The sequence below is a fragment of the Heterodontus francisci genome, chromosome 10, assembly GCF_036365525.1.
Source record: "Heterodontus francisci isolate sHetFra1 chromosome 10, sHetFra1.hap1, whole genome shotgun sequence".
Classification (NCBI taxonomy): domain Eukaryota; kingdom Metazoa; phylum Chordata; class Chondrichthyes; order Heterodontiformes; family Heterodontidae; genus Heterodontus; species Heterodontus francisci.
The window spans coordinates 14687963-14693377 of record NC_090380.1 but is presented as its reverse complement, the minus strand read 5'-3'; positions in this window follow the sequence as shown (position 1 = coordinate 14693377).

The window sequence follows — 5415 nt, the reverse complement described above, 5'->3', positions numbered from 1 at the left end:
AATGCAATCCCTATCTGAGGTAAACTTGGCTTTGAATAATCTTCATTCTGTGAAAACCAGTTCATTGTCCATGTTGCTGAAATACACAGAGATCAAATAACGTCATCAGCTCCTGTCTTGTAAATGACTGAAATTTAGGGGAAGCAAGTTAAACCTGTGGAAAGCCACTTGCTCTTCACATATAATTGATGTTTTGCCCAGAAATCACTGTATCAATTACTGACAGGCAAAAGAAAGTCAGATCATGTCATGCCATTACTGGGATCTTTCAAATTGATAGAATGTGGTTGTGTATGAATAGAAAGATTGGAGCACAAAAAGGCATCAAATGTGGCAGTGATTATAGAGAGACAAAGGGGACAGTTGCAAAGACCAAACTCTTTCTATGTGCAGCCACATGGCCGAAAGGATAAGGTCCAGCCCTCCTAAAACAGGCATTGATGGTGCAAGTCTCATTTGTGATGAAAGCAGTTTTAGGTGAAGGAGCACATTCTGTAAACAGGCTGCATTCTGTAACAAGCAGTTAGTTTTCTTTTTAACTGATCAGCCAATCTCGGCAGCTCCTGTTCGGCTCCCTCCTCACTCTCGCCTTGCTTTCCAGTGTCACAATCCAATGTAATGTTTCTACTGAGCTGTGCACCATCCCAACACCCAGGGAACAATGTCACTTGCACTTTCCAGGCAAATACTTCCCTTTTAAATCCTGTCTTCAGATTACCCAATGTCTGAGGCACAGTTGTTACTTTGTAATGTAGATATCCAATTACAATACACGTATGATTGATGTTATCAGATTCAGGGTGAAATACACAGCACACTCTTCCTCCAAGCTGGAAAATTCTTGGTTCAAATGTTACCTTGTTTATCATAGAAACTTACAGCAGAAGGAGACCATTCAGCCCATCGTATACACTCAGTTACAATAATAACTCCTCTAGTGTTCCTCAATTCTACTGAAATAGATTCTGTCTTTGGTCTCTCAACTCTATCATTCCTCCTCAGAGTTATAATAGTTTCTTTGAACAATGCTGCCATGCCCTCCATTTTTCCTGCCCTATTATTCCTGAATATCTTGTTTCCAGGAATATTCATTATCCCAATCTTCCCCTCCTTTGAGCCAGATCTCTGTTATTGCCACAATGTCATAGTCCCGTGTGGTGACTTGTCCCTGCAGCTCACGGAGCTCATTTCCCACACTCAGTGCATTTACTCACATACACTCCAAATCCATCTCAGACTGCTTCATATTTACTCCCAGTCTGACCCTCCCATTTCTGAATTATTCTTTATTCTGGTGCTATTAGACTCTCCCAGTCCACTTTGCATCTTACTTCTCCTCTCTAATGCTACATCCTGGTGCCTCCCCCACTCCCGCCAAATTCATGTAAACCTTCACTAACAACACCAGTTAACGTTTCTTCAAGGACATCAGTCCCAGTTTTGTTGAGGTACAACCCGTCCATCTTGAACAGGTCCCTCCTGCCCCAGAATTGGTTCCAATACCCCAGGAATCTTTTTACATGCTGGGTGATAAGCTGTCTTATCTTATTGCTCCTGTACTCACTAGCACATGACACTGGAAGTAATCCAGAAATTACTAGCTCTGAGGTCCTGCTCTTTAGTTCCTCCCGAGCTCCTGAATCTCTGACTGTAGTATCTCAACACTTCTCCCAATGTTTTAGGTTTCCATATCAACCACAACTTCCCCTCCCCACTCAAAATATTCTGTACCCTCTCACTGATGTCTTTATCAACCAATCTTAGTTGCTCCTGTCAGCAAGCTTCCCTGTGACATCAAATGCCTTCAGCTTCATGACATGGTAGTGAGGTAATGGTGTTTTTGATGATGTTTGATATCATTGTCCTGTGTATTTGAATCCTTACGAACACTCGTGAATCTCTGATGCAGTCCTGGGCCCACTAACAGTTACCAAATATCATGGTCCATTATAAATGAGAGCACATATCCAGCAGTAGAAGTCTAATCAATGTCGTGGTGCTTGTCCAAGTCAAAGGAGAACATGCTTAAGGGAAGCTTTGTAAATTCTTCCCTAATGATAGACAGTGATATTTCCAAGAAGATAAAATATATCATTGAGCAAACGGCATCAGGAAACCAGATCTGCTCCCACCTGCTCCACATCATTGTTAAAGGATGTGGAATTGGCTGAAAATAAAGTGAGTGGCCACAGGGACAGGTGGAATTTAGAAAGAATCCAGAGCAAACAGCAAGAGCATCCAGTGTGATGTCGTGCTCCTGTGGCCGAATGGATAAGGCACTGGTTTCTACAGGCAGGTATTTGTGAGGTTAAATCCCATCTGGGATGACATTAATCTTCATTCAGTGAATATCTGCTCTTTGTCATCATTAAGAAACACACAAAGATTAAAGTAGCTTCAGTTTGAGTGCTGTCTGAGAAATGACTGAAAGTTCGAGCCAGGGTAAGGAAAGAAAGCTCTGGAAAGACACTTGCTTTTCACATCCAATCAACATTTTGCCCAGTAATCAACTGTACTAATTGTTGACAGACAACAGCAAGTCACATCCTGTCATGTCATTGCTGGAACCTTTGGCAACAATACATTGTGGTTGTGTGTGAAAATAAAGGCTTCATATTTAGCACTGCTTAGAAAGAGTGTCAAAGGGACAACTTACAACTTCTTAACCAACAGCCCCAGTGACCTAATGGATAAGGCACTGGCCTCCTAAACCAGGGATTATGAGTTCAAGTCCCATCTGGGGTGCAATAAATGCCCTTTAACCATTCTCCTTCCTTTGTAACATATTTCACCTCCTTTCTTATTTGCTTTCCACTCTCACAATCTGAAGTCGTCTTTCAACCAATCTCTGTGCCATCTTCACACTCACTGAACAATACCACCTCTACTTTCCACACAAATCCTCTCCCTTTTACCCCTCTTTTCACTTCACACAACATCCCATGCACAGTTCCTACTTTCAAATACAAACACAAATTACAACTCAACTACAAATCCTCTAAGCACATTCACACCTCAAATACACACCACACTCTTCCTCCAAACACCAACAATTCTGTCTTCAATTATTATCTGGGCTATCACACAATGAAAATGCTCTGCAGGCAACTGTACAGTCTGCTGGTCCACTGAGCTGCACAGACCAGGCAGTTGTCAGGATCAATACTTTTTTTTATTCATCCGCAGGATGGAAGTGCTGGCAAAGCCAGAATTTATTGTCTGTCCATAAATTCCCTTCACAAAGTGCTGACCCCTCTTCTTGAACAGTTTCAGTCTGTGCAGTGAAGGTACACCCACAATGCTGTCAGGGACGGAGTTCCAGGATTTTGACCCAGTGACAGTGAAGGAACGGTGATATATTTCCAAATCAGGAAGGTTTGGGACTGGGAGGGGAACTTGGAGGTGGTGGTGTTCCCATGCACCAGCATGCTCTTGTCCTTCTAGGTCAGGGGTCAGCAACCTGCAGCTCCGGAGAAAGATGTGGCTCTTGAACATTGTATTTGTGGTTTCCAACCTTTTCCACTTGGAACACATTAACACGAGAAAAGCGAATAAAAATTAGCTTGAGAAAAGTCAGATCTGTGTTTTTATTGTGGGGATAAAAGTCAAATCATTAAGCTGCACTTTACAGTTTAAAATGATAACTTTAACAAAAAACATCATTGTGCTCTTCACAAATCTGTTTGTCTGGTATAGCTACCACATGGTTATAGATATGACTTTGGTTAACGGAACAGGTTTGATATTTGTGACCATTATTGTTTCTAGTATAGCTGAGATGATACATTATTCTGAATGTGCTATTAGAAGGTATTATTATCACGAAAAGCAGTAGCTGATAAAAATGTAATAATGGTAAAAAGTCAAAGCTTAAGGCTCTTTATCTGAATGCACCTGGCATTTGTAACAAGATAGATGAGTTGATGGCACAAATAGAAATAAATAAATATGACTTGATAGCTATTACAGAGACGTGGTTGCAGGGTGACCAAGACTGGGAACTCAATATTCAAGGGTATTCGACATTCTGGAAAAATAGGCAAAAAGGAAAAGGAGGTGGGGTACCTTTGTTAATAAAGGAAGGTATCAGTGCGGTGGTGAATGGTGATATAGGTGCAATAGATCGTGATGTGGAATCAGTTTGGTTGGAAATAAGGAATAGCAAGGGGAAGAAGTCACGGGTGGGAGATGTTTATAGGCCCCCGAAGAGTCGTCTCACTGTGGGACAAAGTATAAATCGGGAAATAATGGAGGCGTGTAAGAAGGGAGCTACAATTGTCATGGTGATTTTAATCTGCATATTGAATGGACAAATCAGATTGGCAGAGGTAACATGGAAGACGAATTTGGAGCTTGTACTTAGATTGAAACTGAGAGCAATATGTTGCTGAACCTATCCGGGAAGATCTAGTAATGTGTAATGAGATAGGATTAATAAGAGATATCGTAGTTAAGGATTCTCTAGGGGGTAGCGATCACAACATGGGAAAATTTCAAATTCAGTTTGAGGGCGAGTAACTCTTGTCTCAAACCAGTGTCCTCAACTTAAACAAGGGCAATTACAGAGGGATGAAGAAAGAGTTGTCAAAAGTGAGCTGGGAAAATAGACTAAGGGGAAGGTCAGTGGATGAGCAGTGGCAGACATTTCAGCAGATATTTCATAATGCTCAGCAAAAATTTATCTCGGTCAAAAAGAAGGACTCGATGAGAAGGATGAACCACCTGTGGTTAACACAGGCAGTCAAGGAGAGTATCCAATCAAATACTAAGGCATATATAGCGGTGAAAACTAGTGGTCGGCCAGAGGATTGGGAAGTTTTTTTAGGAACTAGCAGCGGATGACTAAAAAGCTAATAAAGAGGGAGAAAATTGATGATGAAAGTAAAGTGGCAAGAAATATCAAAACAAACAGCAAGAGCTTCGACGGGTATATAAAAAGAAAGAGAGTAACTAAAGTGAGTGTGAGACCCTTGGAAGATGTGTTTGGAGAATTGATAAGGGGGAACAGGGAAATGGCAGATAATTTAAACCAATATTTTGCATCGGTCTTCACTGTGGAGGACACTATAAACATCCCACAGATATCAGATAAGCAAGGAGCTAATGGGAGGAAAGATCTTGTAACAGTCTCTATCACGAGGGACAAAATATTTGACAAACTAATGGGACTAAAGGCAGACAAGTCGCCAGGACCTGATGACCTACATCCAAGGGTTTTAAAGGAAGTGGCTGCAGAGATAGTGGAGGCATTGGTGGAAATATTCCAGAACCACTTGATTCCGGGAGGGTCCCAGCGGATTGGAAAACTGCAAATGTGAAGGCCCCTGTTCAAGAGGGTAGGGAGATAAAAAGCAGGAAACTATAGGTCAGTCGGCTGAACATCAGTCGTTGGGAAAATGCTAGAGTCCATTATTA